The sequence below is a fragment of the Melospiza georgiana genome, chromosome 4 (assembly GCF_028018845.1).
Source record: "Melospiza georgiana isolate bMelGeo1 chromosome 4, bMelGeo1.pri, whole genome shotgun sequence".
NCBI classification, from domain to species: Eukaryota; Metazoa; Chordata; class Aves; order Passeriformes; family Passerellidae; genus Melospiza; species Melospiza georgiana.
The window spans coordinates 43,092-67,865 of record NC_080433.1 but is presented as its reverse complement, the minus strand read 5'-3'; positions in this window follow the sequence as shown (position 1 = coordinate 67,865).

Genomic DNA, 24,774 nt, shown 5'->3' with positions numbered 1-24,774 from the left:
GTTTGACATATGTTGTAACTTTCTTTCAGGTGCAGATGCATTCCATGTGTGGCAGAGAGTCAGGGTTAGGAGGTGCCGGGCCTTCTTAGGAGCGCGGTGAGTAGCAGAGTGGTGGGGTTTTGGGCGATGCGGTGCCAAGATCAGGCCCTGATGTTTGGTTCTCTTTAATCTAGCTGTCTGAGAGACACCAGCCCGGTGCCAGCAGGACCTTCCCAGGTGACGAGGTGGCCTTTCTTTGCACCTGACAGGGACCGGCATCCGCAGATGTCTGAGAGATAAGTAGAGGGCTGTGGCCCACAGTGGGGATGAAGGCATGGTGCTGGTTTGGGAATTACTGGGAGGGGTTTTTGAGTCCAATTTTGGGGGTGGGTGGGGGGGTAGTGTTTTCATGAAGTGGCCCCTTAGGCCCCATAAAAGCCACGTCTCACTTTTGATCACAGTGCTGAGGTGTGCAGGGCAGAGCAGTCCCGGTGTGTCTCGTGTCACTTGTCTATTGTGCATTATGTGTTGTTTGTGTATCCCATATCTTTATCTTAGGGGGGCCTGTCAGAAACCTTGGCATCCTTGTTAGCGTCTGTGATCTCTGCATTCCTTGGCCTGGCACCCGGGCCACAGAACTTCTGACTCGGGAGCTCAGGCAGGCATCAGACTCTCTTCTGTCTTTGGAAGCATCCAGTCAGGTGTCTTGTCAGATCTTCTTCTGAGCTTTACGGACAGCTATGCCCCACCTGGTTCCATTATGGTGGATTAGGACTTGTAATATGACGAGGTTAGGTAGAGGGTTTTGACTGTAGGATTCCTAGGCATCCATCTTTGATTTATTCCAATAACTGCATTCAGTTAGCATTCTTCCTCCAGGGTTCTCTGAGCCTCATCAGCTCACCATCGGTCTCAGCTCGGTCATCTCCTTTTGCATTCTCTCAGTCCTTGCAGCCATTTTCCTTGCCAAGAGATTTCTGTTCCTGTTGTGTCCCCGTTGTCTGTCCTGTCCTGTCCTGCCTGTCCTGTGTCACGGGTGTCTGCACACATTAGTGCCGGGGCTGCTCTGCCCTGCCGCATAGCCTGGTGCGATAGGAGAGGGCCCGGGGACTTGGAATTTGTAATGTGGGGTGTAGTTGGACTCTAGATGGGATTTGTAGATGGACACATCATATCTGGAGCTCTTCAGTTGTCCTGCAACAGTTTGACTCTTGTCCTAACTTTTTTTTCAGATTGAGATGGATTAAATCTGTGCCAGAGGCCCCCATCCCGGGTGAGGGGATTGCCCCGAGCAGGTGAGGCCCCATTTGTCTCTGCAGCAGAAGTGTGTATGGTGACTGTGTTACAGCTCTGTTCTTTGTCTTTCTTTTAGGAAGTCAATCTGGATGCCAGCAGTCAAGGTGGGCAGCGGGGAGAAGTGGTTGTTATTGCTCAGCTCTCAAGCACAACAATTTTTCATCGTGTCACAAGAGGGATCTGCCCAGTGTCAAGGATGATGTTTGAGATTGAGGCTTCAGGTGAGTTGAGGATGGTGACTGGGAGAGGGGGGGTGTTCAGGTATCCAGTTAGGAGCTCTTGGGAGGGGGTTTGCAGGCAGCAGGGTGAGTAAGGGTGTTTATTTGAGGGCTCCCCCCGACAAGGCTGTTCAGAAGCCTAGTAGAGGCATTGCCATGTCTTAGAGCACACAAGGTCCTCCACTGCACTCACAGCAATGCCATTTAACTTTGCCTTTCTCTAACCCAGGTGCCACCCTTAATAAAGGCCACAGCCTTGGAATCAGGATGAAGCTGGAGCCTGAAGGAGCCAGGCACGCTCAGGAAAGGGCAAGTAGCTGACTTGCAGGGATTTGGCCCACATAACTCTGGACTCACACTTTGGTTTTGGTTTTCTTTATTGCAGCTGACCGAGATGCTCACAGGCCATCACAGAGTCCTCCGAGGCAGACTCATTTCAGGTGCAACGTGGATTCCCATCACCGATCATCCAAAAGATAAGTCGGGGGCCACGGCCTGGGGATGGCGGAGTAGCAGGTTGGGAGTTCATGGGGTAGATTTAAAAATGAGCAGAGGGAAAAGCAATCTTCTCCAAGGGCCTCTTAGGACAGCTAAAGGGAGAGGCTCTACTTTTGATGGCAGCTTTCAGGCGGGCAGGGCAGAACAGCTCCGGTCTGTGTCCTGTTGACCGGTGTGCCGTGTTCCCTAGTGTGTCTTTGGGGTCCCTTTTGCCTTCTCCCCTCGAGGCCCTCACCACAAGCATGATGTGTTGTGTTTCATGTCCCCCTGTTTGTCACGTTCTGTTTCACGGGTGTGTGCACACATTTGTGCCGGAGCTGTTCTGCGCTGCCCATGGCCTGCTGCAGTAGGACAAACCATAGGGAGTGGGAATTTGTCATGTGGGCTGTACTTGGGCTCTAGATGCTATTCCTAGGTTGGCATAAGGTGTTTGCAGCTTGTGAGTTATCCTGGTGGTGTTTGACATATGTTGTAACTTTCTTTCAGGTGCAGATGCATTCCATGTGTGGCAGAGAGTCAGGGTTAGGAGGTGCCGGGCCTTCTTAGGAGCGCGGTGAGTAGCAGAGTGGTGGGGTTTTGGGCGATGCGGTGCCAAGATCAGGCTCTGATGTTTGGTTCTCTTTAATCTAGCTGTCTGAGAGACACCAGCCCGGTGCCAGCAGGACCTTCCCAGGTGACGAGGTGGCCTTTCTTTGCACCTGACAGGGACCGGCATCCGCAGATGTCTGAGAGATAAGTAGAGGGCTGTGGCCCACAGTGGGGATGAAGGCATGGTGCTGGTTTGGGAATTACTGGGAGGGGTTTTTGAGTCCAATTTTGGGGGTGGGTGGGGGGGTAGTGTTTTCATGAAGTGGCCCCTTAGGCCCCATAAAAGCCACGTCTCACTTTTGATCACAGTGCTGAGGTGTGCAGGGCAGAGCAGTCCCGGTGTGTCTCGTGTCACTTGTCTATTGTGCATTATGTGTTGTTTGTGTATCCCATATCTTTATCTTAGGGGGGCCTGTCAGAAACCTTGGCATCCTTGTTAGCGTCTGTGATCTCTGCATTCCTTGGCCTGGCACCCGGGCCACAGAACTTCTGACTCGGGAGCTCAGGCAGGCATCAGACTCTCTTCTGTCTTTGGAAGCATCCAGTCAGGTGTCTTGTCAGATCTTCTTCTGAGCTTTACGGACAGCTATGCCCCACCTGGTTCCATTATGGTGGATTAGGACTTGTAATATGACGAGGTTAGGTAGAGGGTTTTGACTGTAGGATTCCTAGGCATCCATCTTTGATTTATTCCAATAACTGCATTCAGTTAGCATTCTTCCTCCAGGGTTCTCTGAGCCTCATCAGCTCACCATCGGTCTCAGCTCGGTCATCTCCTTTTGCATTCTCTCAGTCCTTGCAGCCATTTTCCTTGCCAAGAGATTTCTGTTCCTGTTGTGTCCCCGTTGTCTGTCCTGTCCTGTCCTGCCTGTCCTGTGTCACGGGTGTCTGCACACATTAGTGCCGGGGCTGCTCTGCCCTGCCGCATAGCCTGGTGCGATAGGAGAGGGCCCGGGGACTTGGAATTTGTAATGTGGGGTGTAGTTGGACTCTAGATGGGATTTGTAGATGGACACATCATATCTGGAGCTCTTCAGTTGTCCTGCAACAGTTTGACTCTTGTCCTAACTTTTTTTTCAGATTGAGATGGATTAAATCTGTGCCAGAGGCCCCCATCCCGGGTGAGGGGATTGCCCCGAGCAGGTGAGGCCCCATTTGTCTCTGCAGCAGAAGTGTGTATGGTGACTGTGTTACAGCTCTGTTCTTTGTCTTTCTTTTAGGAAGTCAATCTGGATGCCAGCAGTCAAGGTGGGCAGCGGGGAGAAGTGGTTGTTATTGCTCAGCTCTCAAGCACAACAATTTTTCATCGTGTCACAAGAGGGATCTGCCCAGTGTCAAGGATGATGTTTGAGATTGAGGCTTCAGGTGAGTTGAGGATGGTGACTGGGAGAGGGGGGGTGTTCAGGTATCCAGTTAGGAGCTCTTGGGAGGGGGTTTGCAGGCAGCAGGGTGAGTAAGGGTGTTTATTTGAGGGCTCCCCCTGACAAGGCTGTTCAGAAGCCTAGTAGAGGCATTGCCATGTCTTAGAGCACACAAGGTCCTCCACTGCACTCACAGCAATGCCATTTAACTTTGCCTTTCTCTAACCCAGGTGCCACCCTTAATAAAGGCCACAGCCTTGGAATCAGGATGAAGCTGGAGCCTGAAGGAGCCAGGCACGCTCAGGAAAGGGCAAGTAGCTGACTTGCAGGGATTTGGCCCACATAACTCTGGACTCACACTTTGGTTTTGGTTTTCTTTATTGCAGCTGACCGAGATGCTCACAGGCCATCACAGAGTCCTCCGAGGCAGACTCATTTCAGGTGCAACGTGGATTCCCATCACCGATCATCCAAAAGATAAGTCGGGGGCCACGGCCTGGGGATGGCGGAGTAGCAGGTTGGGAGTTCATGGGGTAGATTTAAAAATGAGCAGAGGGAAAAGCAATCTTCTCCAAGGGCCTCTTAGGACAGCTAAAGGGAGAGGCTCTACTTTTGATGGCAGCTTTCAGGCGGGCAGGGCAGAACAGCTCCGGTCTGTGTCCTGTTGACCGGTGTGCCGTGTTCCCTAGTGTGTCTTTGGGGTCCCTTTTGCCTTCTCCCCTCGAGGCCCTCACCACAAGCATGATGTGTTGTGTTTCATGTCCCCCTGTTTGTCACGTTCTGTTTCACGGGTGTGTGCACACATTTGTGCCGGAGCTGTTCTGCGCTGCCCATGGCCTGCTGCAGTAGGACAAACCATAGGGAGTGGGAATTTGTCATGTGGGCTGTACTTGGGCTCTAGATGCTATTCCTAGGTTGGCATAAGGTGTTTGCAGCTTGTGAGTTATCCTGGTGGTGTTTGACATATGTTGTAACTTTCTTTCAGGTGCAGATGCATTCCATGTGTGGCAGAGAGTCAGGGTTAGGAGGTGCCGGGCCTTCTTAGGAGCGCGGTGAGTAGCAGAGTGGTGGGGTTTTGGGCGATGCGGTGCCAAGATCAGGCCCTGATGTTTGGTTCTCTTTAATCTAGCTGTCTGAGAGACACCAGCCCGGTGCCAGCAGGACCTTCCCAGGTGACGAGGTGGCCTTTCTTTGCACCTGACAGGGACCGGCATCCGCAGATGTCTGAGAGATAAGTAGAGGGCTGTGGCCCACAGTGGGGATGAAGGCATGGTGCTGGTTTGGGAATTACTGGGAGGGGTTTTTGAGTCCAATTTTGGGGGTGGGTGGGGGGGTAGTGTTTTCATGAAGTGGCCCCTTAGGCCCCATAAAAGCCACGTCTCACTTTTGATCACAGTGCTGAGGTGTGCAGGGCAGAGCAGTCCCGGTGTGTCTCGTGTCACTTGTCTATTGTGCATTATGTGTTGTTTGTGTATCCCATATCTTTATCTTAGGGGGGCCTGTCAGAAACCTTGGCATCCTTGTTAGCGTCTGTGATCTCTGCATTCCTTGGCCTGGCACCCGGGCCACAGAACTTCTGACTCGGGAGCTCAGGCAGGCATCAGACTCTCTTCTGTCTTTGGAAGCATCCAGTCAGGTGTCTTGTCAGATCTTCTTCTGAGCTTTACGGACAGCTATGCCCCACCTGGTTCCATTATGGTGGATTAGGACTTGTAATATGACGAGGTTAGGTAGAGGGTTTTGACTGTAGGATTCCTAGGCATCCATCTTTGATTTATTCCAATAACTGCATTCAGTTAGCATTCTTCCTCCAGGGTTCTCTGAGCCTCATCAGCTCACCATCGGTCTCAGCTCGGTCATCTCCTTTTGCATTCTCTCAGTCCTTGCAGCCATTTTCCTTGCCAAGAGATTTCTGTTCCTGTTGTGTCCCCGTTGTCTGTCCTGTCCTGTCCTGCCTGTCCTGTGTCACGGGTGTCTGCACACATTAGTGCCGGGGCTGCTCTGCCCTGCCGCATAGCCTGGTGCGATAGGAGAGGGCCCGGGGACTTGGAATTTGTAATGTGGGGTGTAGTTGGACTCTAGATGGGATTTGTAGATGGACACATCATATCTGGAGCTCTTCAGTTGTCCTGCAACAGTTTGACTCTTGTCCTAACTTTTTTTTCAGATTGAGATGGATTAAATCTGTGCCAGAGGCCCCCATCCCGGGTGAGGGGATTGCCCCGAGCAGGTGAGGCCCCATTTGTCTCTGCAGCAGAAGTGTGTATGGTGACTGTGTTACAGCTCTGTTCTTTGTCTTTCTTTTAGGAAGTCAATCTGGATGCCAGCAGTCAAGGTGGGCAGCGGGGAGAAGTGGTTGTTATTGCTCAGCTCTCAAGCACAACAATTTTTCATCGTGTCACAAGAGGGATCTGCCCAGTGTCAAGGATGATGTTTGAGATTGAGGCTTCAGGTGAGTTGAGGATGGTGACTGGGAGAGGGGGGGTGTTCAGGTATCCAGTTAGGAGCTCTTGGGAGGGGGTTTGCAGGCAGCAGGGTGAGTAAGGGTGTTTATTTGAGGGCTCCCCCCGACAAGGCTGTTCAGAAGCCTAGTAGAGGCATTGCCATGTCTTAGAGCACACAAGGTCCTCCACTGCACTCACAGCAATGCCATTTAACTTTGCCTTTCTCTAACCCAGGTGCCACCCTTAATAAAGGCCACAGCCTTGGAATCAGGATGAAGCTGGAGCCTGAAGGAGCCAGGCACGCTCAGGAAAGGGCAAGTAGCTGACTTGCAGGGATTTGGCCCACATAACTCTGGACTCACACTTTGGTTTTGGTTTTCTTTATTGCAGCTGACCGAGATGCTCACAGGCCATCACAGAGTCCTCCGAGGCAGACTCATTTCAGGTGCAACGTGGATTCCCATCACCGATCATCCAAAAGATAAGTCGGGGGCCACGGCCTGGGGATGGCGGAGTAGCAGGTTGGGAGTTCATGGGGTAGATTTAAAAATGAGCAGAGGGAAAAGCAATCTTCTCCAAGGGCCTCTTAGGACAGCTAAAGGGAGAGGCTCTACTTTTGATGGCAGCTTTCAGGCGGGCAGGGCAGAACAGCTCCGGTCTGTGTCCTGTTGACCGGTGTGCCGTGTTCCCTAGTGTGTCTTTGGGGTCCCTTTTGCCTTCTCCCCTCGAGGCCCTCACCACAAGCATGATGTGTTGTGTTTCATGTCCCCCTGTTTGTCACGTTCTGTTTCACGGGTGTGTGCACACATTTGTGCCGGAGCTGTTCTGCGCTGCCCATGGCCTGCTGCAGTAGGACAAACCATAGGGAGTGGGAATTTGTCATGTGGGCTGTACTTGGGCTCTAGATGCTATTCCTAGGTTGGCATAAGGTGTTTGCAGCTTGTGAGTTATCCTGGTGGTGTTTGACATATGTTGTAACTTTCTTTCAGGTGCAGATGCATTCCATGTGTGGCAGAGAGTCAGGGTTAGGAGGTGCCGGGCCTTCTTAGGAGCGCGGTGAGTAGCAGAGTGGTGGGGTTTTGGGCGATGCGGTGCCAAGATCAGGCTCTGATGTTTGGTTCTCTTTAATCTAGCTGTCTGAGAGACACCAGCCCGGTGCCAGCAGGACCTTCCCAGGTGACGAGGTGGCCTTTCTTTGCACCTGACAGGGACCGGCATCCGCAGATGTCTGAGAGATAAGTAGAGGGCTGTGGCCCACAGTGGGGATGAAGGCATGGTGCTGGTTTGGGAATTACTGGGAGGGGTTTTTGAGTCCAATTTTGGGGGTGGGTGGGGGGGTAGTGTTTTCATGAAGTGGCCCCTTAGGCCCCATAAAAGCCACGTCTCACTTTTGATCACAGTGCTGAGGTGTGCAGGGCAGAGCAGTCCCGGTGTGTCTCGTGTCACTTGTCTATTGTGCATTATGTGTTGTTTGTGTATCCCATATCTTTATCTTAGGGGGGCCTGTCAGAAACCTTGGCATCCTTGTTAGCGTCTGTGATCTCTGCATTCCTTGGCCTGGCACCCGGGCCACAGAACTTCTGACTCGGGAGCTCAGGCAGGCATCAGACTCTCTTCTGTCTTTGGAAGCATCCAGTCAGGTGTCTTGTCAGATCTTCTTCTGAGCTTTACGGACAGCTATGCCCCACCTGGTTCCATTATGGTGGATTAGGACTTGTAATATGACGAGGTTAGGTAGAGGGTTTTGACTGTAGGATTCCTAGGCATCCATCTTTGATTTATTCCAATAACTGCATTCAGTTAGCATTCTTCCTCCAGGGTTCTCTGAGCCTCATCAGCTCACCATCGGTCTCAGCTCGGTCATCTCCTTTTGCATTCTCTCAGTCCTTGCAGCCATTTTCCTTGCCAAGAGATTTCTGTTCCTGTTGTGTCCCCGTTGTCTGTCCTGTCCTGTCCTGCCTGTCCTGTGTCACGGGTGTCTGCACACATTAGTGCCGGGGCTGCTCTGCCCTGCCGCATAGCCTGGTGCGATAGGAGAGGGCCCGGGGACTTGGAATTTGTAATGTGGGGTGTAGTTGGACTCTAGATGGGATTTGTAGATGGACACATCATATCTGGAGCTCTTCAGTTGTCCTGCAACAGTTTGACTCTTGTCCTAACTTTTTTTTCAGATTGAGATGGATTAAATCTGTGCCAGAGGCCCCCATCCCGGGTGAGGGGATTGCCCCGAGCAGGTGAGGCCCCATTTGTCTCTGCAGCAGAAGTGTGTATGGTGACTGTGTTACAGCTCTGTTCTTTGTCTTTCTTTTAGGAAGTCAATCTGGATGCCAGCAGTCAAGGTGGGCAGCGGGGAGAAGTGGTTGTTATTGCTCAGCTCTCAAGCACAACAATTTTTCATCGTGTCACAAGAGGGATCTGCCCAGTGTCAAGGATGATGTTTGAGATTGAGGCTTCAGGTGAGTTGAGGATGGTGACTGGGAGAGGGGGGGTGTTCAGGTATCCAGTTAGGAGCTCTTGGGAGGGGGTTTGCAGGCAGCAGGGTGAGTAAGGGTGTTTATTTGAGGGCTCCCCCTGACAAGGCTGTTCAGAAGCCTAGTAGAGGCATTGCCATGTCTTAGAGCACACAAGGTCCTCCACTGCACTCACAGCAATGCCATTTAACTTTGCCTTTCTCTAACCCAGGTGCCACCCTTAATAAAGGCCACAGCCTTGGAATCAGGATGAAGCTGGAGCCTGAAGGAGCCAGGCACGCTCAGGAAAGGGCAAGTAGCTGACTTGCAGGGATTTGGCCCACATAACTCTGGACTCACACTTTGGTTTTGGTTTTCTTTATTGCAGCTGACCGAGATGCTCACAGGCCATCACAGAGTCCTCCGAGGCAGACTCATTTCAGGTGCAACGTGGATTCCCATCACCGATCATCCAAAAGATAAGTCGGGGGCCACGGCCTGGGGATGGCGGAGTAGCAGGTTGGGAGTTCATGGGGTAGATTTAAAAATGAGCAGAGGGAAAAGCAATCTTCTCCAAGGGCCTCTTAGGACAGCTAAAGGGAGAGGCTCTACTTTTGATGGCAGCTTTCAGGCGGGCAGGGCAGAACAGCTCCGGTCTGTGTCCTGTTGACCGGTGTGCCGTGTTCCCTAGTGTGTCTTTGGGGTCCCTTTTGCCTTCTCCCCTCGAGGCCCTCACCACAAGCATGATGTGTTGTGTTTCATGTCCCCCTGTTTGTCACGTTCTGTTTCACGGGTGTGTGCACACATTTGTGCCGGAGCTGTTCTGCGCTGCCCATGGCCTGCTGCAGTAGGACAAACCATAGGGAGTGGGAATTTGTCATGTGGGCTGTACTTGGGCTCTAGATGCTATTCCTAGGTTGGCATAAGGTGTTTGCAGCTTGTGAGTTATCCTGGTGGTGTTTGACATATGTTGTAACTTTCTTTCAGGTGCAGATGCATTCCATGTGTGGCAGAGAGTCAGGGTTAGGAGGTGCCGGGCCTTCTTAGGAGCGCGGTGAGTAGCAGAGTGGTGGGGTTTTGGGCGATGCGGTGCCAAGATCAGGCTCTGATGTTTGGTTCTCTTTAATCTAGCTGTCTGAGAGACACCAGCCCGGTGCCAGCAGGACCTTCCCAGGTGACGAGGTGGCCTTTCTTTGCACCTGACAGGGACCGGCATCCGCAGATGTCTGAGAGATAAGTAGAGGGCTGTGGCCCACAGTGGGGATGAAGGCATGGTGCTGGTTTGGGAATTACTGGGAGGGGTTTTTGAGTCCAATTTTGGGGGTGGGTGGGGGGGTAGTGTTTTCATGAAGTGGCCCCTTAGGCCCCATAAAAGCCACGTCTCACTTTTGATCACAGTGCTGAGGTGTGCAGGGCAGAGCAGTCCCGGTGTGTCTCGTGTCACTTGTCTATTGTGCATTATGTGTTGTTTGTGTATCCCATATCTTTATCTTAGGGGGGCCTGTCAGAAACCTTGGCATCCTTGTTAGCGTCTGTGATCTCTGCATTCCTTGGCCTGGCACCCGGGCCACAGAACTTCTGACTCGGGAGCTCAGGCAGGCATCAGACTCTCTTCTGTCTTTGGAAGCATCCAGTCAGGTGTCTTGTCAGATCTTCTTCTGAGCTTTACGGACAGCTATGCCCCACCTGGTTCCATTATGGTGGATTAGGACTTGTAATATGACGAGGTTAGGTAGAGGGTTTTGCCTGTAGGATTCCTAGGCATCCATCTTTGATTTATTCCAATAACTGCATTCAGTTAGCATTCTTCCTCCAGGGTTCTCTGAGCCTCATCAGCTCACCATCGGTCTCAGCTCGGTCATCTCCTTTTGCATTCTCTCAGTCCTTGCAGCCATTTTCCTTGCCAAGAGATTTCTGTTCCTGTTGTGTCCCCGTTGTCTGTCCTGTCCTGTCCTGCCTGTCCTGTGTCACGGGTGTCTGCACACATTAGTGCCGGGGCTGCTCTGCCCTGCCGCATAGCCTGGTGCGATAGGAGAGGGCCCGGGGACTTGGAATTTGTAATGTGGGGTGTAGTTGGACTCTAGATGGGATTTGTAGATGGACACATCATATCTGGAGCTCTTCAGTTGTCCTGCAACAGTTTGACTCTTGTCCTAACTTTTTTTTCAGATTGAGATGGATTAAATCTGTGCCAGAGGCCCCCATCCCGGGTGAGGGGATTGCCCCGAGCAGGTGAGGCCCCATTTGTCTCTGCAGCAGAAGTGTGTATGGTGACTGTGTTACAGCTCTGTTCTTTGTCTTTCTTTTAGGAAGTCAATCTGGATGCCAGCAGTCAAGGTGGGCAGCGGGGAGAAGTGGTTGTTATTGCTCAGCTCTCAAGCACAACAATTTTTCATCGTGTCACAAGAGGGATCTGCCCAGTGTCAAGGATGATGTTTGAGATTGAGGCTTCAGGTGAGTTGAGGATGGTGACTGGGAGAGGGGGGGTGTTCAGGTATCCAGTTAGGAGCTCTTGGGAGGGGGTTTGCAGGCAGCAGGGTGAGTAAGGGTGTTTATTTGAGGGCTCCCCCCGACAAGGCTGTTCAGAAGCCTAGTAGAGGCATTGCCATGTCTTAGAGCACACAAGGTCCTCCACTGCACTCACAGCAATGCCATTTAACTTTGCCTTTCTCTAACCCAGGTGCCACCCTTAATAAAGGCCACAGCCTTGGAATCAGGATGAAGCTGGAGCCTGAAGGAGCCAGGCACGCTCAGGAAAGGGCAAGTAGCTGACTTGCAGGGATTTGGCCCACATAACTCTGGACTCACACTTTGGTTTTGGTTTTCTTTATTGCAGCTGACCGAGATGCTCACAGGCCATCACAGAGTCCTCCGAGGCAGACTCATTTCAGGTGCAACGTGGATTCCCATCACCGATCATCCAAAAGATAAGTCGGGGGCCACGGCCTGGGGATGGCGGAGTAGCAGGTTGGGAGTTCATGGGGTAGATTTAAAAATGAGCAGAGGGAAAAGCAATCTTCTCCAAGGGCCTCTTAGGACAGCTAAAGGGAAAGGCTCTACTTTTGATGGCAGCTTTCAGGCGGGCAGGGCAGAACAGCTCCGGTCTGTGTCCTGTTGACCGGTGTGCCGTGTTCCCTAGTGTGTCTTTGGGGTCCCTTTTGCCTTCTCCCCTCGAGGCCCTCACCACAAGCATGATGTGTTGTGTTTCATGTCCCCCTGTTTGTCACGTTCTGTTTCACGGGTGTGTGCACACATTTGTGCCGGAGCTGTTCTGCGCTGCCCATGGCCTGCTGCAGTAGGACAAACCATAGGGAGTGGGAATTTGTCATGTGGGCTGTACTTGGGCTCTAGATGCTATTCCTAGGTTGGCATAAGGTGTTTGCAGCTTGTGAGTTATCCTGGTGGTGTTTGACATATGTTGTAACTTTCTTTCAGGTGCAGATGCATTCCATGTGTGGCAGAGAGTCAGGGTTAGGAGGTGCCGGGCCTTCTTAGGAGCGCGGTGAGTAGCAGAGTGGTGGGGTTTTGGGCGATGCGGTGCCAAGATCAGGCCCTGATGTTTGGTTCTCTTTAATCTAGCTGTCTGAGAGACACCAGCCCGGTGCCAGCAGGACCTTCCCAGGTGACGAGGTGGCCTTTCTTTGCACCTGACAGGGACCGGCATCCGCAGATGTCTGAGAGATAAGTAGAGGGCTGTGGCCCACAGTGGGGATGAAGGCATGGTGCTGGTTTGGGAATTACTGGGAGGGGTTTTTGAGTCCAATTTTGGGGGTGGGTGGGGGGGTAGTGTTTTCATGAAGTGGCCCCTTAGGCCCCATAAAAGCCACGTCTCACTTTTGATCACAGTGCTGAGGTGTGCAGGGCAGAGCAGTCCCGGTGTGTCTCGTGTCACTTGTCTATTGTGCATTATGTGTTGTTTGTGTATCCCATATCTTTATCTTAGGGGGGCCTGTCAGAAACCTTGGCATCCTTGTTAGCGTCTGTGATCTCTGCATTCCTTGGCCTGGCACCCGGGCCACAGAACTTCTGACTCGGGAGCTCAGGCAGGCATCAGACTCTCTTCTGTCTTTGGAAGCATCCAGTCAGGTGTCTTGTCAGATCTTCTTCTGAGCTTTACGGACAGCTATGCCCCACCTGGTTCCATTATGGTGGATTAGGACTTGTAATATGACGAGGTTAGGTAGAGGGTTTTGACTGTAGGATTCCTAGGCATCCATCTTTGATTTATTCCAATAACTGCATTCAGTTAGCATTCTTCCTCCAGGGTTCTCTGAGCCTCATCAGCTCACCATCGGTCTCAGCTCGGTCATCTCCTTTTGCATTCTCTCAGTCCTTGCAGCCATTTTCCTTGCCAAGAGATTTCTGTTCCTGTTGTGTCCCCGTTGTCTGTCCTGTCCTGTCCTGCCTGTCCTGTGTCACGGGTGTCTGCACACATTAGTGCCGGGGCTGCTCTGCCCTGCCGCATAGCCTGGTGCGATAGGAGAGGGCCCGGGGACTTGGAATTTGTAATGTGGGGTGTAGTTGGACTCTAGATGGGATTTGTAGATGGACACATCATATCTGGAGCTCTTCAGTTGTCCTGCAACAGTTTGACTCTTGTCCTAACTTTTTTTTCAGATTGAGATGGATTAAATCTGTGCCAGAGGCCCCCATCCCGGGTGAGGGGATTGCCCCGAGCAGGTGAGGCCCCATTTGTCTCTGCAGCAGAAGTGTGTATGGTGACTGTGTTACAGCTCTGTTCTTTGTCTTTCTTTTAGGAAGTCAATCTGGATGCCAGCAGTCAAGGTGGGCAGCGGGGAGAAGTGGTTGTTATTGCTCAGCTCTCAAGCACAACAATTTTTCATCGTGTCACAAGAGGGATCTGCCCAGTGTCAAGGATGATGTTTGAGATTGAGGCTTCAGGTGAGTTGAGGATGGTGACTGGGAGAGGGGGGGTGTTCAGGTATCCAGTTAGGAGCTCTTGGGAGGGGGTTTGCAGGCAGCAGGGTGAGTAAGGGTGTTTATTTGAGGGCTCCCCCCGACAAGGCTGTTCAGAAGCCTAGTAGAGGCATTGCCATGTCTTAGAGCACACAAGGTCCTCCACTGCACTCACAGCAATGCCATTTAACTTTGCCTTTCTCTAACCCAGGTGCCACCCTTAATAAAGGCCACAGCCTTGGAATCAGGATGAAGCTGGAGCCTGAAGGAGCCAGGCACGCTCAGGAAAGGGCAAGTAGCTGACTTGCAGGGATTTGGCCCACATAACTCTGGACTCACACTTTGGTTTTGGTTTTCTTTATTGCAGCTGACCGAGATGCTCACAGGCCATCACAGAGTCCTCCGAGGCAGACTCATTTCAGGTGCAACGTGGATTCCCATCACCGATCATCCAAAAGATAAGTCGGGGGCCACGGCCTGGGGATGGCGGAGTAGCAGGTTGGGAGTTCATGGGGTAGATTTAAAAATGAGCAGAGGGAAAAGCAATCTTCTCCAAGGGCCTCTTAGGACAGCTAAAGGGAGAGGCTCTACTTTTGATGGCAGCTTTCAGGCGGGCAGGGCAGAACAGCTCCGGTCTGTGTCCTGTTGACCGGTGTGCCGTGTTCCCTAGTGTGTCTTTGGGGTCCCTTTTGCCTTCTCCCCTCGAGGCCCTCACCACAAGCATGATGTGTTGTGTTTCATGTCCCCCTGTTTGTCACGTTCTGTTTCACGGGTGTGTGCACACATTTGTGCCGGAGCTGTTCTGCGCTGCCCATGGCCTGCTGCAGTAGGACAAACCATAGGGAGTGGGAATTTGTCATGTGGGCTGTACTTGGGCTCTAGATGCTATTCCTAGGTTGGCATAAGGTGTTTGCAGCTTGTGAGTTATCCTGGTGGTGTTTGACATATGTTGTAACTTTCTTTCAGGTGCAGATGCATTCCATGTGTGGCAGAGAGTCAGGGTTAGGAGGTGCCGGGCCTTTTTAGGAGCGCGGTGAGTAGCAGAGTGGTGGGGTTTTGGGCGATGCGGTGCCAAGATCAGGCTCTGATGTTTGGTTCTCTTTAATCTAGCTGTCTGAGAGACACCAGCCCGGTGCCAGCAGGACCTTCCCAGGTGACGAGGTGGCCTTTCTTTGCACCTGACAGGGACCGGCATCCGCAGATGTCTGAGAGATAAGTAGAGGGCTGTGGCCCACAGTGGGGATGAAGGCATGGTGCTGGTTTGGGAATTACTGGGAGGGGTTTTTGAGTCCAATTTTGGGGGTGGGTGGGGGGGTAGTGTTTTCATGAAGTGGCCCCTTAGGCCCCATAAAAGCCACGTCTCACTTTTGATCACAGTGCTGAGGTGTGCAGGGCAGAGCAGTCCCGGTGTGTCTCGTGTCACTTGTCTATTGTGCATTATGTGTTGTTTGTGTATCCCATATCTTTATCTTAGGGGGGCCTGTCAGAAACCTTGGCATCCTTGTTAGCGTCTGTGATCTCTGCATTCCTTGGCCTGGCACCCGGGCCACAGAACTTCTGACTCGGGAGCTCAGGCAGGCATCAGACTCTCTTCTGTCTTTGGAAGCATCCAGTCAGGTGTCTTGTCAGATCTTCTTCTGAGCTTTACGGACAGCTATGCCCCACCTGGTTCCATTATGGTGGATTAGGACTTGTAATATGACGAGGTTAGGTAGAGGGTTTTGACTGTAGGATTCCTAGGCATCCATCTTTGATTTATTCCAATAACTGCATTCAGTTAGCATTCTTCCTCCAGGGTTCTCTGAGCCTCATCAGCTCACCATCGGTCTCAGCTCGGTCATCTCCTTTTGCATTCTCTCAGTCCTTGCAGCCATTTTCCTTGCCAAGAGATTTCTGTTCCTGTTGTGTCCCCGTTGTCTGTCCTGTCCTGTCCTGCCTGTCCTGTGTCACGGGTGTCTGCACACATTAGTGCCGGGGCTGCTCTGCCCTGCCGCATAGCCTGGTGCGATAGGAGAGGGCCCGGGGACTTGGAATTTGTAATGTGGGGTGTAGTTGGACTCTAGATGGGATTTGTAGATGGACACATCATATCTGGAGCTCTTCAGTTGTCCTGCAACAGTTTGACTCTTGTCCTAACTTTTTTTTCAGATTGAGATGGATTAAATCTGTGCCAGAGGCCCCCATCCCGGGTGAGGGGATTGCCCCGAGCAGGTGAGGCCCCATTTGTCTCTGCAGCAGAAGTGTGTATGGTGACTGTGTTACAGCTCTGTTCTTTGTCTTTCTTTTAGGAAGTCAATCTGGATGCCAGCAGTCAAGGTGGGCAGCGGGGAGAAGTGGTTGTTATTGCTCAGCTCTCAAGCACAACAATTTTTCATCGTGTCACAAGAGGGATCTGCCCAGTGTCAAGGATGATGTTTGAGATTGAGGCTTCAGGTGAGTTGAGGATGGTGACTGGGAGAGGGGGGGTGTTCAGGTATCCAGTTAGGAGCTCTTGGGAGGGGGTTTGCAGGCAGCAGGGTGAGTAAGGGTGTTTATTTGAGGGCTCCCCCCGACAAGGCTGTTCAGAAGCCTAGTAGAGGCATTGCCATGTCTTAGAGCACACAAGGTCCTCCACTGCACTCACAGCAATGCCATTTAACTTTGCCTTTCTCTAACCCAGGTGCCACCCTTAATAAAGGCCACAGCCTTGGAATCAGGATGAAGCTGGAGCCTGAAGGAGCCAGGCACGCTCAGGAAAGGGCAAGTAGCTGACTTGCAGGGATTTGGCCCACATAACTCTGGACTCACACTTTGGTTTTGGTTTTCTTTATTGCAGCTGACCGAGATGCTCACAGGCCATCACAGAGTCCTCCGAGGCAGACTCATTTCAGGTGCAACGTGGATTCCCATCACCGATCATCCAAAAGATAAGTCGGGGGCCACGGCCTGGGGATGGCGGAGTAGCAGGTTGGGAGTTCATGGGGTAGATTTAAAAATGAGCAGAGGGAAAAGCAATCTTCTCCAAGGGCCTCTTAGGACAGCTAAAGGGAGAGGCTCTACTTTTGATGGCAGCTTTCAGGCGGGCAGGGCAGAACAGCTCCGGTCTGTGTCCTGTTGACCGGTGTGCCGTGTTCCCTAGTGTGTCTTTGGGGTCCCTTTTGCCTTCTCCCCTCGAGGCCCTCACCACAAGCATGATGTGTTGTGTTTCATGTCCCCCTGTTTGTCACGTTCTGTTTCACGGGTGTGTGCACACATTTGTGCCGGAGCTGTTCTGCGCTGCCCATGGCCTGCTGCAGTAGGACAAACCATAGGGAGTGGGAATTTGTCATGTGGGCTGTACTTGGGCTCTAGATGCTATTCCTAGGTTGGCATAAGGTGTTTGCAGCTTGTGAGTTATCCTGGTGGTGTTTGACATATGTTGTAACTTTCTTTCAGGTGCAGATGCATTCCATGTGTGGCAGAGAGTCAGGGTTAGGAGGTGCCGGGCCTTCTTAGGAGCGCGGTGAGTAGCAGAGTGGTGGGGTTTTGGGCGATGCGGTGCCAAGATCAGGCTCTGATGTTTGGTTCTCTTTAATCTAGCTGTCTGAGAGACACCAGCCCGGTGCCAGCAGGACCTTCCCAGGTGACGAGGTGGCCTTTCTTTGCACCTGACAGGGACCGGCATCCGCAGATGTCTGAGAGATAAGTAGAGGGCTGTGGCCCACAGTGGGGATGAAGGCATGGTGCTGGTTTGGGAATTACTGGGAGGGGTTTTTGAGTCCAATTTTGGGGGTGGGTGGGGGGGTAGTGTTTTCATGAAGTGGCCCCTTAGGCCCCATAAAAGCCACGTCTCACTTTTGATCACAGTGCTGAGGTGTGCAGGGCAGAGCAGTCCCGGTGTGTCTCGTGTCACTTGTCTATTGTGCATTATGTGTTGTTTGTGTATCCCATATCTTTATCTTAGGGGGGCCTGTCAGAAACCTTGGCATCCTTGTTAGCGTCTGTGATCTCTGCATTCCTTGGCCTGGCACCCGGGCCACAGAACTTCTGACTCGGGAGCTCAGGCAGGCATCAGACTCTCTTCTGTCTTTGGAAGCATCCAGTCAGGTGTCTTGTCAGATCTTCTTCTGAGCTTTACGGACAGCTATGCCCCACCTGGTTCCATTATGGTGGATTAGGACTTGTAATATGACGAGGTTAGGTAGAGGGTTTTGACTGTAGGATTCCTAGGCATCCATCTTTGATTTATTCCAATAACTGCATTCAGTTAGCATTCTTCCTCCAGGGTTCTCTGAGCCTCATCAGCTCACCATCGGTCTCAGCTCGGTCATCTCCTTTTGCATTCTCTCAGTCCTTGCAGCCATTTTCCTTGCCAAGAGATTTCTGTTCCTGTTGTGTCCCCGTTGTCTGTCCTGTCCTGTCCTGCCTGTCCTGTGTCACGGGTGTCTGCACACATTAGTGCCGGGGCTGCTCTGCCCTGCCGCATAGCCTGGTGCGATAGGAGAGGGCCCGGGGACTTGGAATTTGTAATGTGGGGTGTAGTTGGACTCTAGATGGGATTTGTAGATGGACACATCATATCTGGAGCTCTTCAGTTGTCCTGCAACAGTTTGACTCTTGTCCTAACTTTTTTTTCAGATTGAGATGGATTAAATCTGTGCCAGAGGCCCCCATCCCGGGTGAGGGGATTGCCCCGAGCAGGTGAGGCCCCATTTGTCTCTGCAGCAGAAGTGTGTATGGTGACTGTGTTACAGCTCTGTTCTTTGTCTTTCTTTTAGGAAGTCAATCTGGATGCCAGCAGTCAAGGTGGGCAGCGGGGAGAAGTGGTTGTTATTGCTCAGCTCTCAAGCACAACAATTTTTCATCGTGTCACAAGAGGGATCTGCCCAGTGTCAAGGATGATGTTTGAGATTGAGGCTTCAGGTGAGTTGAGGATGGTGACTGGGAGAGGGGGGGTGTTCAGGTATCCAGTTAGGAGCTCTTGGGAGGGGGTTTGCAGGCAGCAGGGTGAGTAAGGGTGTTTATTTGAGGGCTCCCCCCGACAAGGCTGTTCAGAAGCCTAGTAGAGGCATTGCCATGTCTTAGAGCACACAAGGTCCTCCACTGCACTCACAGCAATGCCATTTAACTTTGCCTTTCTCTAACCCAGGTGCCACCCTTAATAAAGGCCACAGCCTTGGAATCAGGATGAAGCTGGAGCCTGAAGGAGCCAGGCACGCTCAGGAAAGGGCAAGTAGCTGACTTGCAGGGATTTGGCCCACATAACTCTGGACTCACACTTTGGTTTTGGTTTTCTTTATTGCAGCTGACCGAGATGCTCACAGGCCATCACAGAGTCCTCCGAGGCAGACTCATTTCAGGTGCAACGTGGATTCCCATCACCGATCATCCAAAAGATAAGTCGGGGGCCACGGCCTGGGGATGGCGGAGTAGCAGGTTGGGAGTTCATGGGGTAGATTTAAAAATGAGCAGAGGGAAAAGCAATCTTCTCCAAGGGCCTCTTAGGACAGCTAAAGGGAGAGGCTCTACTTTTGATGGCAGCTTTCAGGCGGGCAGGGCAGAACAGCTCCGGTCTGTGTCCTGTTGACCGGTGTGCCGTGTTCCCTAGTGTGTCTTTGGGGTCCCTTTTGCCTTCTCCCCTCGAGGCCCTCACCACAAGCATGATGTGTTGTGTTTCATGTCCCCCTGTTTGTCACGTTCTGTTTCACGGGTGTGTGCACACATTTGTGCCGGAGCTGTTCTGCGCTGCCCATGGCCTGCTGCAGTAGGACAAACCATAGGGAGTGGGAATTTGTCATGTGGGCTGTACTTGGGCTCTAGATGCTATTCCTAGGTTGGCATAAGGTGTTTGCAGCTTGTGAGTTATCCTGGTGGTGTTTGACATATGTTGTAACTTTCTTTCAGGTGCAGATGCATTCCATGTGTGGCAGAGAGTCAGGGTTAGGAGGTGCCGGGCCTTTTTAGGAGCGCGGTGAGTAGCAGAGTGGTGGGGTTTTGGGCAATGCGGTGCCAAGATCAGGCTCTGATGTTTGGTTCTCTTTAATCTAGCTGTCTGAGAGACACCAGCCCGGTGCCAGCAGGACCTTCCCAGGTGACGAGGTGGCCTTTCTTTGCACCTGACAGGGACCGGCATCCGCAGATGTCTGAGAGATAAGTAGAGGGCTGTGGCCCACAGTGGGGATGAAGGCATGGTGCTGGTTTGGGAATTACTGGGAGGGGTTTTTGAGTCCAATTTTGGGGGTGGGTGGGGGGGTAGTGTTTTCATGAAGTGGCCCCTTAGGCCCCATAAAAGCCACGTCTCACTTTTGATCACAGTGCTGAGGTGTGCAGGGCAGAGCAGTCCCGGTGTGTCTCGTGTCACTTGTCTATTGTGCATTATGTGTTGTTTGTGTATCCCATATCTTTATCTTAGGGGGGCCTGTCAGAAACCTTGGCATCCTTGTTAGCGTCTGTGATCTCTGCATTCCTTGGCCTGGCACCCGGGCCACAGAACTTCTGACTCGGGAGCTCAGGCAGGCATCAGACTCTCTTCTGTCTTTGGAAGCATCCAGTCAGGTGTCTTGTCAGATCTTCTTCTGAGCTTTACGGACAGCTATGCCCCACCTGGTTCCATTATGGTGGATTAGGACTTGTAATATGACGAGGTTAGGTAGAGGGTTTTGACTGTAGGATTCCTAGGCATCCATCTTTGATTTATTCCAATAACTGCATTCAGTTAGCATTCTTCCTCCAGGGTTCTCTGAGCCTCATCAGCTCACCATCGGTCTCAGCTCGGTCATCTCCTTTTGCATTCTCTCAGTCCTTGCAGCCATTTTCCTTGCCAAGAGATTTCTGTTCCTGTTGTGTCCCCGTTGTCTGTCCTGTCCTGTCCTGCCTGTCCTGTGTCACGGGTGTCTGCACACATTAGTGCCGGGGCTGCTCTGCCCTGCCGCATAGCCTGGTGCGATAGGAGAGGGCCCGGGGACTTGGAATTTGTAATGTGGGGTGTAGTTGGACTCTAGATGGGATTTGTAGATGGACACATCATATCTGGAGCTCTTCAGTTGTCCTGCAACAGTTTGACTCTTGTCCTAACTTTTTTTTCAGATTGAGATGGATTAAATCTGTGCCAGAGGCCCCCATCCCGGGTGAGGGGATTGCCCCGAGCAGGTGAGGCCCCATTTGTCTCTGCAGCAGAAGTGTGTATGGTGACTGTGTTACAGCTCTGTTCTTTGTCTTTCTTTTAGGAAGTCAATCTGGATGCCAGCAGTCAAGGTGGGCAGCGGGGAGAAGTGGTTGTTATTGCTCAGCTCTCAAGCACAACAATTTTTCATCGTGTCACAAGAGGGATCTGCCCAGTGTCAAGGATGATGTTTGAGATTGAGGCTTCAGGTGAGTTGAGGATGGTGACTGGGAGAGGGGGGGTGTTCAGGTATCCAGTTAGGAGCTCTTGGGAGGGGGTTTGCAGGCAGCAGGGTGAGTAAGGGTGTTTATTTGAGGGCTCCCCCTGACAAGGCTGTTCAGAAGCCTAGTAGAGGCATTGCCATGTCTTAGAGCACACAAGGTCCTCCACTGCACTCACAGCAATGCCATTTAACTTTGCCTTTCTCTAACCCAGGTGCCACCCTTAATAAAGGCCACAGCCTTGGAATCAGGATGAAGCTGGAGCCTGAAGGAGCCAGGCACGCTCAGGAAAGGGCAAGTAGCTGACTTGCAGGGATTTGGCCCACATAACTCTGGACTCACACTTTGGTTTTGGTTTTCTTTATTGCAGCTGACCGAGATGCTCACAGGCCATCACAGAGTCCTCCGAGGCAGACTCATTTCAGGTGCAACGTGGATTCCCATCACCGATCATCCAAAAGATAAGTCGGGGGCCACGGCCTGGGGATGGCGGAGTAGCAGGTTGGGAGTTCATGGGGTAGATTTAAAAATGAGCAGAGGGAAAAGCAATCTTCTCCAAGGGCCTCTTAGGACAGCTAAAGGGAGAGGCTCTACTTTTGATGGCAGCTTTCAGGCGGGCAGGGCAGAACAGCTCCGGTCTGTGTCCTGTTGACCGGTGTGCCGTGTTCCCTAGTGTGTCTTTGGGGTCCCTTTTGCCTTCTCCCCTCGAGGCCCTCACCACAAGCATGATGTGTTGTGTTTCATGTCCCCCTGTTTGTCACGTTCTGTTTCACGGGTGTGTGCACACATTTGTGCCGGAGCTGTTCTGCGCTGCCCATGGCCTGCTGCAGTAGGACAAACCATAGGGAGTGGGAATTTGTCATGTGGGCTGTACTTGGGCTCTAGATGCTATTCCTAGGTTGGCATAAGGTGTTTGCAGCTTGTGAGTTATCCTGGTGGTGTTTGACATATGTTGTAACTTTCTTTCAGGTGCAGATGCATTCCATGTGTGGCAGAGAGTCAGGGTTAGGAGGTGCCGGGCCTTCTTAGGAGCGCGGTGAGTAGCAGAGTGGTGGGGTTTTGGGCGATGCGGTGCCAAGATCAGGCTCTGATGTTTGGTTCTCTTTAATCTAGCTGTCTGAGAGACACCAGCCCGGTGCCAGCAGGACCTTCCCAGGTGACGAGGTGGCCTTTCTTTGCACCTGACAGGGACCGGCATCCGCAGATGTCTGAGAGATAAGTAGAGGGCTGTGGCCCACAGTGGGGATGAAGGCATGGTGCTGGTTTGGGAATTACTGGGAGGGGTTTTTGAGTCCAATTTTGGGGGTGGGTGGGGGGGTAGTGTTTTCATGAAGTGGCCCCTTAGGCCCCATAAAAGCCACGTCTCACTTTTGATCACAGTGCTGAGGTGTGCAGGGCAGAGCAGTCCCGGTGTGTCTCGTGTCACTTGTCTATTGTGCATTATGTGTTGTTTGTGTATCCCATATCTTTATCTTAGGGGGGCCTGTCAGAAACCTTGGCATCCTTGTTAGCGTCTGTGATCTCTGCATTCCTTGGCCTGGCACCCGGGCCACAGAACTTCTGACTCGGGAGCTCAGGCAGGCATCAGACTCTCTTCTGTCTTTGGAAGCATCCAGTCAGGTGTCTTGTCAGATCTTCTTCTGAGCTTTACGGACAGCTATGCCCCACCTGGTTCCATTATGGTGGATTAGGACTTGTAATATGACGAGGTTAGGTAGAGGGTTTTGCCTGTAGGATTCCTAGGCATCCATCTTTGATTTATTCCAATAACTGCATTCAGTTAGCATTCTTCCTCCAGGGTTCTCTGAGCCTCATCAGCTCACCATCGGTCTCAGCTCGGTCATCTCCTTTTGCATTCTCTCAGTCCTTGCAGCCATTTTCCTTGCCAAGAGATTTCTGTTCCTGTTGTGTCCCCGTTGTCTGTCCTGTCCTGTCCTGCCTGTCCTGTGTCACGGGTGTCTGCACACATTAGTGCCGGGGCTGCTCTGCCCTGCCGCATAGCCTGGTGCGATAGGAGAGGGCCCGGGGACTTGGAATTTGTAATGTGGGGTGTAGTTGGACTCTAGATGGGATTTGTAGATGGACACATCATATCTGGAGCTCTTCAGTTGTCCTGCAACAGTTTGACTCTTGTCCTAACTTTTTTTTCAGATTGAGATGGATTAAATCTGTGCCAGAGGCCCCCATCCCGGGTGAGGGGATTGCCCCGAGCAGGTGAGGCCCCATTTGTCTCTGCAGCAGAAGTGTGTATGGTGACTGTGTTACAGCTCTGTTCTTTGTCTTTCTTTTAGGAAGTCAATCTGGATGCCAGCAGTCAAGGTGGGCAGCGGGGAGAAGTGGTTGTTATTGCTCAGCTCTCAAGCACAACAATTTTTCATCGTGTCACAAGAGGGATCTGCCCAGTGTCAAGGATGATGTTTGAGATTGAGGCTTCAGGTGAGTTGAGGATGGTGACTGGGAGAGGGGGGGTGTTCAGGTATCCAGTTAGGAGCTCTTGGGAGGGGGTTTGCAGGCAGCAGGGTGAGTAAGGGTGTTTATTTGAGGGCTCCCCCCGACAAGGCTGTTCAGAAGCCTAGTAGAGGCATTGCCATGTCTTAGAGCACACAAGGTCCTCCACTGCACTCACAGCAATGCCATTTAACTTTGCCTTTCTCTAACCCAGGTGCCACCCTTAATAAAGGCCACAGCCTTGGAATCAGGATGAAGCTGGAGCCTGAAGGAGCCAGGCACGCTCAGGAAAGGGCAAGTAGCTGACTTGCAGGGATTTGGCCCACATAACTCTGGACTCACACTTTGGTTTTGGTTTTCTTTATTGCAGCTGACCGAGATGCTCACAGGCCATCACAGAGCCTTCCGAGGCAGACGCATTTCAGGTGCAGCGTGGATTCCAATCACCGATCATCCAAAAGATAAATCGCGGGCCACAGCCTGGAGATGGGAATATATCAGCGTGGGAGTTCTTGCACCAGATTTAAAAATTGGCTGTGGGAAAAGCAATCTTCTCCAAGGGCCTCTTAGGACAGCTAAAGCGAGAGGCTCTACTTTTGATGGCAGAAGTCAGGTACGCAGTGCAGAACAGCTCTGGTCTGTCTGGTGTTGTCTCGTGTGCCTTGTTACCTGGTGTGTCTTTGGGGTCCCTTTTCCCTTCCCACCTCAATCCCCTCACCACAAGCATGATGTGTTGTGTTTCATGTCCCCCTGTTTGTCACGTTCTGTGTCACGGGTGTGTGCACACCTTTGTGCTGGAGCTGTTCTGCCCTGCTGCATGGCCTGCTGCCGTAGTAAATATTCCAGAAGTAAAAATCTTGACGCAGAAATATTTAATCAAATATAAAAAAATATGAATAAAAAGATAGAAAAAATTTTAAAAACTACTCGCATCAGATCTAATAAAGAATAGAAATTTAGTTTTAAATTGACATTGGTAAAGATAAATGTGTAAGTAAGCAATATACATTAATATACATTATAATTACAAATATGAATAGAAAAATTGAGCATTAGGATAAAACCTATTTCAATTTTGTTTAAAATAAAGGGTTGGGGTTTTTTTATTCTTATTGTGTTAGAGGCATGGTTTTTATTTTAAATAATATGAATGTAGATATTATTCTCATATTTCTAAATATTGAGATATACAAACAAGATATAAATATATATAAACACAAAATACAAAGAAACA